Consider the following 11,457-nt stretch of genomic DNA (forward strand, 5'->3'; position numbering starts at 1 on the left):
TATTGATTTGAAGTCATATCACCCCGCTCTAAGAGAAACAGGTTGATTCTTGCTCAGGGTGAAAGTAATCAGAGCTGTCCAAGGTGCTGATTTGGACTCATGGATTAGACTCCCACTGTGCTACACATCTACATTGACAAGCTAATTAAACTTTAATCATTTGGAGAATTTCAGTGTGTTGATGTGATGCAGGTGATGTTTGTGTTAGCAAGGATTGTAAAAAAAAGTCAATTATCAAATGCTCTGTGCTCTGAAGGATCATGTGCCTATCTGAAATGTAATCCTGGGCGCTACACTCCCTCTGCCAACCTGGGGAGAGCAACCGACTGACCTCATGCTTCCATCTATGCATGAGGAGTCCAAGCATCTTCTTTTCACCTGACAGGGGGAGTTTCCCCGGCTGGACGTAGCACGCAGAATGAACACGTAATTCCAACCAGTTCCTTTTCCCTACATCAGAATCCCCATCTGGCCAGGGGGAGGCAGTTTAGAGACAAGGATTACTACATGTTTATCCTGTAGGAGACACAGGGAGAACTTGCAAATTCCACACAAAAAGGGCCTTTTGCCAAAACCACTAGGTATGGGCACTGATGACGCAGAGGAAAGAACACACCTATAATGTCCCCAGCGGGAATTTAACCCAGGACCTTCTAGCTGTGGGGCGACAGCTCTACCGACTGCGCCACTGTGCCCACTCAAAAAAAGAGAGAGCCAATTCCCCCTACTTAAGGAGATCCTGAGTGTTATATAAAGATTCATGATTATGGGTTAAATTAACAATCAGAATCTTATAAGAATCTAACGGTGCAGCTGCGTCATGATTATGGTAAGAAGCTGCAAAACCCTGATTAGTTATATTTTTAACCATGAGACTGATTGGAGCCTTTTTGAGCACCAAGAGTGCTCAACATAAGTGTTCTCTGTCACTCTCTGTCACCGTAAACAGAAAGCAGAGTACTGTGATCTGAGGTGTGATGCACATGTTTGGTTTAGATTTGGAATATATAGGCCTACCGTATATGAGATATAACCCTCTACAGAATTATGTTTATGTTGTCAGTCAAACATAAACACAATTCTATAGATGGATAGATTTGTGTTTACTTGGCATGAATATTCTATGGTATGTGTATACAATCTATAGCAAATATAGTCACTCGGTCAGATTGTCATGCACGTCCCAGACCAGTCCCATAGCTGGGGAGGTTAACAACCTCATTAACGGATCCCTACAACCTCAGCCCGTGGGTTTACCTATATCTCCCAAGTGAAATGTCTGTGTTCCGCATCTAACCTCACCTTTCGCTTTTCATATTTTATTTTTCGGATTTTTAATGCTGTCTCAATTTCACACTTTCTCTCCTCTATCTGTGTGCTCTATCGTCCCCCTGGGCCACTTGGGGATTTCCTTGGAGAGCTGTTATCATCTCCGTCTTGGAACATGGCGGTCCTCCAGACCGCAGACAATTATGTTCAGGTTACTCCTGTTCCGTCTTCATTCAACCTCTCCTTAGCTCCTTCTCCTCCTACTCATAAAGCTGGTAATGTACTGGACCTAGTGTTCCAGAGAGCAGTGGTCCCCGAACATTTTACAAGACCCAAAAGAGAAATTAGACGTTTGCCCGAAACCCAAACTTGCCGCTTCGCGCTGCAAGCTTTTAGATCTGCTATTTTCACAACTTTATTTTATATTTTTTAAATACTTTCAATTTCAAATACTTTTGAATATGTATATATATATATATCGTCACTGTCGGGCAGAAACCTTGTATCTCCAAGTTTAAAATGTGTACATTCTTTCCCAAAGTAAAGCCCTGCGTCATCATACATGGCCGTCGCACAAAAGTAGTGAAAACAGCAGATCTACAAGCACACAACGCCTCGCACCGCGAGGCGTTGTGTGCTTGTAGATCAGCTGTTTTAGTCTAAATCATTTTCAAAATGGTAAATACAAAACGAACGGTATTTGGACATACAAGGTTTTCACCTGACAATGACGATATATATTTACTTGCGACCCAAACATGGATCCCGACCCACTGTTTGGGAAACAGTGCTCTAGAATCTGTTCTGCCTCAGGCACGTGCACACATAGACATCAAAGGGGGCTTGAGTCCAGAGCATGAATGCAGTTTTTACTCTGGCGAAAGATTAAGAAACACAAATGCTCCTCCTTTCCATGCCATACTTGAAAGAATTGCCTTGTCCTCCTCTCCTTCATGGCCATTGGCCACCACATTAACCTCCATCTTTCTCTCTCTACTCTCTCACTAAACCTAGCCATCATGTTGTTTAGACAGACGCTAGGCTTGATGATTACCTGCTATCATAGTTTCTTCTAAACACCAAATTGTTTTTCTTTGCTCCACTTAGACAATTCCCCCTTTCTGGATTGTTGACCAGGGTTTATGCGATTTACTCGGCTCTCGCCTCTGCTAAATGCCTAAATTGGAAATTGTAGAATGTCCTGATTTGTTTTCTGCCTGATGCATGTAGATGAAGTTCCTGTTTTGAGAGAAAGGTGTTTCACTTTCGCTCACATTAAGTCAAATGCTTGTGACTGTCCACAGCATACGATGATGCCTTATGATTGATGTCTTGTTGTTGCTGCAGATATCCGTGAGTTAAATAGACGTAATATATGTGTTAATGTTTGCTCTGACATTGGTTGTCCCGTGAAAGTGTATAACATTTGTTGTTTTGCTCTCAGTATGACATGTGAGTGCACCTGTTTTGATTTGATTTGATTTGATTTGATTTGATTTGATTTGATTTGATTTGATTTGATTTGTTATTGGTGCATGACACTAAAAGACCTTACGGTAAGGTCATTTAGTGACTGCTCCAGTCCTGCATGTGTTTCCCCATCAGATACAGTGATAGGGAGGGGTGTTGTACCAAGGTCTGGGCCATGGGTACAAGGATACACTTTGTGCTTTAACTATTCAAAAAATTGCAGATATACAAGCTCACAGCGAGGCACCGAGTGCCGCAATGCGAGCTCGTAGATCTGCTATTTTTGAAAAATCATGAAAATGTGTCTATATTACGAATCCTTCTCTCTATGTCAGTGGTGCTCAAACCTTTTCATGTGAAGGACACCCAAATGATATGTATTTGGTCATAGACCCCCATCTCAAAATATTTCGTTCCAGGGACCCCCCAGAAGCAAGATTTTAGTTACAAATGTTTGCTAAATATATATAATATAATATATATTCAAAGATTTGCACACATTTTCACGACAATAGCAGATCTACTGTCTGGTCCTGTGTTTCTCCAGTGGGATAGATACTGTGATAGGCTGCTCTGTCTGTTACCTGTGAACCACAGAGTGAGAGGTCCGATTAGGTACACGTGATCTCAGGAATCATGGGACAACGAGAATCAAACTGCTTTTTAATATTCAATACTGATTGCCTGTAATTGCATTGTAAAGAACATTTGAAAGGTAGACAAGACTATCACTGAATGCAGTTAGTCCATTTACCATCCATTTACTGTTAACGAATGTGCATAAATTTAAGCAAAGCACTGACCTAACAATGCATGCTTACAAACAGCCCCTTGCTGTATAACAGGAGAATAATAGAAGGCTAAAAATAGATGATCGTGATTCAATTGAAGAGAGCAATTGCATTCACTAACAGTTCATACAGTATTCATCCTGCATACGAACATGTTATGCAAAGTGTTTGTGAGTCATACTTGACCTTACCATAGGTCAACGGGGGCTCAGGAGGTAGAGCGGCCGCTATGGGAGACGGCAGGTTCCTAGTTCGATCCCAGGCTCCCTCAGAGTTAGTGTTGAAGTGTCCTCAAGCAACACCAGGGACGTGCTGGGCCCCTGATTCAGCCCGGGAAAAAGAGTTGGAGAGGCCCTCATTGCGCGCTATAGAGAGAGATCTCTCTCTATAGCGCTGCTGCTACAGTAATTGGCCAGTGGGCCAATTACTGTACATGAGTTATATTTCGTCGTTGTCGGGTGGAAACCTTGTATGTCCAAAACCGTTTGTTTTGTATTTATCATTTTAAAAATGATTTAAACTAGTGAAAACAGCCGATCTACAAGCACACAACGCCTCGCACCGCGAGGCGTTGTGTGCTTGTAGATCTGCTGTTTTCACTACTTTTGTGCAATGGCCCTGTATGTTGAAGCAGGGCTTTGCTTTGCGAAAAAATCTATACATTTGAAACTTGGAGATACGAGGTTTCAGTGACGATTTACTTTGTTGGCCGCCCAGCCCCAAAATGGAACGAGGCCGACATTATATTTTAAATTTTTTCCTAATGGCCGGCCTGGACCGGCCGGGAATGAACTGGCCATTCGGGAGTTGTCCCGCTTTTCCCAATGGCTAGCACGCCCCTGAGCAACACGTTGAACCCCAAATTGCTCCCGATGAAAAGGTTGGTACCTTGCATGGTTTCCTCCGCCATCAGTGTTTGAATGTGTGTGAGTGTTTGAATGGGTGAATGTACATGTAATGCACACTCATTGTAAAGTGCCTTGGATAAAGCCAAGGTTCTATATGTACAAACATGCACCATTCGCCATCAATTTCGTAGAAATGGGCTAGTAGCAAGGAATTATGTGGTAGGCAAGATTATTGCTCAGAACCACCGCATAATGACATTAATGCGTAGGCTATGCACTCCAGCTTTTGCCATTTGTTTCTGGCATAGGCTATTGATGATAGCATGCTGATGATGTCAATCATCTGCAAATGTGGCCACATTTCAGCCTGATTCCAGCCTCGACTTCAATTATACAATTGCAGTTAAATATTTCCAGAATTATAAAACAAATACGTATACTGTACTGTCTGTACATATATGAGGGGGCCTACTGGCAACTTACAAAGTATTTTGGTCCAATGTATCACCACTTTAGGCACATGAATACATGTAGCACCTGATCCAATTTTCATTGTAAGATGCTTTTGGTCCATGGTCTGGTCCATGGTCTTGAATTCTCATTGGTGTTTGGATGACCGAGCACATACAGTACAGAAATTGAGGTCTACATGTTCTATTCCATGTTCAGAGGTATAAATGTATTCCATAGGAGCCCATTGAGAAGAGATACTGTATGAGAAAAGGTCATGCTGGTATTTCTTCTTTCCATTTTCCCAGCTTACATCTCCCAGACATGGCTATTAGTTTATTCAATAGAATCAGTCTTTTCAACACCTTTTCAAAGAGGTTTCTGCATTTGAAATGTCCTGGCTTTTGCCAATGTGGTAATGAAGTGAATAATTTTATATATATTAGAAGCATGCATACTGTAGTACGTGTTCTGGTGGCTAAACCAGCTACTCGAGTCAACACATACAGTTCAGACCTCATTTTAATTTCATGAGTTTAAATAAGGCTCATGCAAAGTGTGGGACTTAGCCAGGCGTGAGACCTTTTACAGACTGCAATGAATGTTGCTCCTTCAGACTGGACAGCAGAGTCACTCTCCATCTTGTCCTTTAGCTGGTAACCCCAGCCTCTTCAGGCTTCACCTCTTCTCCCTCCAGCTTATCCCTTAATCCCTAAATTAACGATCTTATGTCTGGAAAGCCATCCATCCAGCCATCTCCAATCCAATGTGTGTAGAGCTCAATCCAGGGGCCACCGAAAGCCTTCTAATTTGGCCAATTATATTTCCATGGATATGCAGCCTGTGAACTTCCCCTCAGTAGAGGACTGCCATTTATGAATCCACAGCCGCCATGGAGATTGATCAGTCAGGCGATCTAAAAGTCTCACAGTGACCCCTAGATGTCCTACTGTTCCATTCACTCCATTTCCATCCTTACAAACGCAACTTTTAAGTGAGGCTAAATCCCTCTTTGTGGTACTAAGTTTCAATATAATAATACATGGACATTTCTGCCTCACCAAAAGGAGTAGTACACATTTCCCACAATTCCCAGGGAGCATGAACAGTGGCATCAGTTCAGAAAAAGCTCAGGTATGGCAACATGACTGGTGTCTTGTGCAAGACACCAGTCATGTTGCCATACCTTAGCAACAGGCATGATATATTTATTTTAAGAAGAAGTGCATATAATTATAATACCTTGTTAAAGTGACCATTTTGTTAAATTTTGCATTTGTAGTTATTTTACTGTAATTTACCAACATAATAACCCGCACAGATAGACAAAGAGACATTCATGGATTCATATTTAGAACTAACTTGTATCTTCCCCCCTGGACCCAGGGTATGGCAGCTGCATACCCCTGCCATACCCAATTGACGTCCCTGAGCATGAATGTACATGTTCTCTTTAGATTATGAGGTGTCTTGATTGCCTACGCGGCAATGGATAGTGCCATTAGCTAATGCCCTCAAAATCCCTGTGTCATCCATATGCATGTGGGACTTTGTTATGAATTATTTATTTATTTAGAAAATGTCAAGAGGCACTTGCTCCATCAACAAAAAGTGTATTATCAATGCATGGCATTTCGGCCCAGTCTGCCTCCCTTAGATACAAGCTCTTTTAAAGCGAGCACCTTAATTCTCACCCTTTTTTGGTCCAGTGCCCCCTATCCAATATCCAGGTCCTTACACACGCACGCACACGCACACGCGCACGCGCGCGCGCACACACACACACACACACACACACACACACACACACACACACACACACACACACACACACACAGTTAAAATACTACTAGTAGGTCATGCTACATACACTGTCATCCAATGTGAATACCATAACAAAATGAATGTAAAACATAAGAAATGCCAATAAGCTACACCATGTCATAAAAAAAAAAAAAAGAAAGAAAGAAAGAACTATCTGAGTGTTTTCAGTGACCCATGGTAATTCACCCTTTGTCGGGCGGGACTTGACAAAGGGTGAATTGGAGGGTGGAGTGGAGATTGGAGGAGTGGCGTGGTGTCTGGACACACCTGGGCCTCATCCCTCAATCAGCCAGCAGCCACTATATCGACATGCTTCCACCTGTACAACCCCCATTCAACACTTATAAATCTAGACAATATTCCACTCCCAATACATAAAGAAAAACTTGCAATTCACACAATTCAGAAACCACGCCTCATTTGACTGCTGAGTTACTGAAAGAAAAGGTGTATGAAATGAAGAAAATGTGCACTATTTTAAACTGGATGACTTCAGAACATAAATTGTGAACTTTATATTCAAGCTCTGGGTGATGCATGTTTCGCTCACAACACAATGAATTTCCTTGATTAAACAAGAGAATGTACTGTGTCCTGAGGACAGTTAGTAGAGACCAATATTGTTTTAATAGTTTGTTTCATTCCAAGCAATTCCAAGTCTGGCAATGCATACTGTATTAATGGAAAATGTGGGTTTTGCATTTAAAACATGATCCCATTTGTACATATCGGGCAATAACGCTTGGCTCCATATGGAAGAGGGCTGAAGAAATATGAAATCTTAGCCTTTGGTGTTGGTTCAACACCGCACACTACATTTACGGTACTACACATTCCTACAATCCTACATTGCTGACGCTACTCCATGCCATTCTGTCTGAGTTAATTTACATTGTACTTTTTAAACCAACTGTGTGTCTTCTTCCTTTTTGTCATGGGCCAACAGGCCGGGTTGTGACGTGCACGGAAAACATAACCTCCCTCCTCCCTCCTATAGGCCTGGAGGAGATGACAAACATAACTAATGTATGTGTTTCTGTGCCACTGCCATGTCCCATGACACACACACACACACACACACACACACACACACACACACACACACACACACACACACACACACACACACACACACACACACACACACACACACACACACACACACACACACACACACACACACACACACACACACACACACACACACACACACACACACACACACACACAGCCTTTATCAACCCTCAATGCATGGTTTATTTGACACATATGTCAAACATGTGTGGCAATCCTTCAACCTAAATGAGCCATTGTGTTTGTCAAGTCATAGCGTATGGCTTGATGGAGCGTGTGGATGCTGATAAGCATATCAAATGAGACTGCTTTCAGGGAAGGCTTTACCCATCACAGCAGAACAAAAGAAAGCCCTGATTAGTCAAACACTGTCTTCGGAAAACAACACAAGAGACTCATTTGTTCCCGTGGGGATTTCTTTGTGTGTCTATATGCTCACACAAGTGTGTTTTCAAAGAGCAGAGACAGTCAGTATGTGACACATAAGAGCAGGTGAGGGAGAACTTGAGAGATGCAGAGACGGGTGGAGTGTTCATCATGCAACAGGTGGCATTACGTTTTGACACTCCATTTCGTTCCAACCAGGACACACCTGCTGTCTGTGGCTTGGGGGGCTCTGGTGTAACTTGACAAACCTTGTATCTCAGGGTATATTACTGTACTATGTCTAATTATCGATCAAACAGTGACTTGCACTGTTTGATCGAAATGAGTGGAGGTGCGAGCAAAACGAGGAAGTGTGAGAAAAGGTAGACGAGTGATTGGGGTACGGGATGGATCGACAGTGGAAGAGACGAGCGGAGGGAGGGATAGGGACTGGTCTTTAAGATTAGCGACTTTAAGCTAGATGATTTTCCGGACGGCAACGCCAGGCGGACTACGGCTGCTAAGACGCAATCGCAGTAGCGATCAGAATGGTTAAGCAAAGCCTTGGCGGCGACGGGTTCCCACCCCTTTCACTGTACGCTTTGGTTCCCATGGTGACGCGTACACGCAGCAGACAGAGTAGGCACTACGTGGGAAGGGACCTTCTGCCGTAGTAGAGACGGCTGCGTCAGGTTAATCTATCGAGCGCGGATCATTTCCGGTTACCGTTGTCATCTGCCGTTGCCGTAGCGTTGCTTAAGGTTGCTATTTATGCAGTATTATGTAGTCTGCATTTCTCTGAGGTGCAGGAATGTAGTGTGGAGAGAGATGGAAGGCTATTGAAACAGAGAGGTCACCGTCATGCTGGCTTGCGGTGGACATTTTTGTCAAAATAACATTTTTGCCACAGACAGTGCTCCTCTGCCTACAAAATGATGTCAGACTTAACAGCCCCATGACTTGTCAATGGGAAATGGATAGAAATGTGGTCAGCACACTTTGAGTATGCCTCAAGTAGGCTACACTCAGAGAGGGGTGAAATACATTAAAAAGTCCAGACAGAGTGACCATGTTATTATCGAAAGCAAGACATGAAGAACTATGGCACGAGACCAATGCACAATCATACACAAAGCTTCCTCTATGCCTGGACTTCACAGACACCAGGATACTAACACAACTACACAAGGATAGTGACCATTATACTGACACCAGGATACTGTGATAGCAGGATTGGATATTGCCACAAGGTATAGAAAGATTTATAGAAACATAATTATAGAAACGTAGATACCTCATTGGCCGCAACAGTTCATTGGAGCGACCTGTCTCTGCGGCCGCCAGTGGAAGTGGAGTGGAAGCTAGCCGAGCTCTCAATTCGAGACCACCTGCTTCAATGGACATAAATAAATGCATTAATTTATGTCCATTTAATTTATGTCCATTGAAGCAGGCAGTCTATTAAAATCATCTTAACTCCCTGAATTTTCAACCGATTTTCAGTTATGTTTGTTGCAAATGGCAGACATGAAGTTATGGATCCAGTAAACTGATATATTGGTTACATCGAAAATACATATTGTCATACCAAAATACTTTTATCTATTAATCCAAGTAACAATTGTCACAAAACAGTTCTGTCGCTAGTCACTGAAATATACAATATACAATAAAGACAATATACATGAAATTTGCAGGCCACATTGCATAATTGCCTTTTCAATCTAACATCCTCATCATGCTATCCAGGTTTATTTCATTTCTATTTTTTTGCCGTGTTGATGCTGTAATTTAGAGTTTGGCCTTGTGGTGAAGCCTCAATTTATTATTTATAGTTTTAAGTTATAGTGGAGTTCTGCCGAGTTCCAAGCTCTTATGAACTTAACTTACCAATAAGGTGCCCGCAGATTATATGCCCCAGAATCTGAGATGTCTACATAGACCTTTATGTCTATGGAGAGAAGAACCCTTGCTGCCTGACACACATGCGCGCACGCACGCACGCGCGCGCACACACACACACACACACACACACACACACACACACACACACACACACACACACACACACACACACACACACACACACACACACACACACACACACACACACACACACACACAATGCAATTTGTCTCTTGATAGACATATAGACATTAACTATCTTCTCATTTGTCTCTTGAGTATAGACATTTTTTCTCAAAAACACCCGTTTTGACAGTTGCTAACAAAGAAACAACAGCATGTGGTGGTGTGTGGCTAGATTGACTAAAATATTTTTAATTTGAAATCCTGGTGGTGTAATAGCTGTTTGCATACTCTTAAAGGTCAGATGCTCCTCAAGGGAGCAGAATGATAGAGTTCTACCGTGTGCGAGAGGAAGCATCATAATGCTGACAGCTAAAATGAGAGGCGTTGTTGTAGCATCTTTGACTTTTGGAAAGAAAGTGCACTTGTTTGGGCGGCTGGGCCAAGCACTCCATCATCACGTTGTATGCTGAAAGTAGCAGATATATAATATAAGCTACAGTTTAAGATATATAAGCTCACAACGCTTTGTGCAAAGATTATGCATTACAGTTCTCAGTTCGACACTCATAATCCTCGATAAACTTTGAAACATTCACTGTACTCTAAGTCTTAAACACGTTGAAACGAGACAGCAGGTGACATTATTTAACGACGTGCGGGGCCAGGCATGATGGGAGTTTGTATTGTGTTGTGTTGGATATTATGGCACGCTACTTCTTGTTTTGATGTATGGTACTGATGTTTTCTATCCCGGAAAGTGTAGGCTACACCATTATGGAGAGTGAGAGTCAGGCATATGTTGACAGAAAATGTCATCGCTTGTAAATGTGTTTACATTCACCCATTATTCCTGACGAGAGCTCAAGGCCAGGTCTTTATCACGTCTTCCTCAAATATCCAACAAACAGGATATTCAGATTGTTGCCTTGGAAACTGAGCTCCCTCGGAGTGCCCAAGTTAATAAAATACCATCTACTGTAGTTTCCATAGGTGGAAATGGGAAGATGGATTGTTTAGGTTGCTAGTAGGCTGAATGTACTGAACTCAGATGTATTCATGGGATGGTATTCAAGCAGAAGCAGCAGGAGCCTCTATTCAGTACGTATCTATTTCTTGAATGACGCAACATACAATTCAATTCATAGTTTCATAGTTGCACTTTGCCTCCTATATACACAACCGTGATGTTCATTTAGCTAAGAGAAGATTGTCTGCTGAAAGCTGAGGACAACAGGTGCAAGATGCATATTGGAGTTTGGGGCCATCTAGTGATCCGCATGGCACAATGAATATAATCAGACTGACATTCGATTCAGCTCAAAAAATGTTTTCAG

This window comes from Nannobrachium achirus (genome assembly GCF_963921795.1).
Source record: "Nannobrachium achirus genome assembly, chromosome: 9".
Taxonomy (NCBI): Eukaryota; Metazoa; Chordata; class Actinopteri; order Myctophiformes; family Myctophidae; genus Nannobrachium; species Nannobrachium achirus.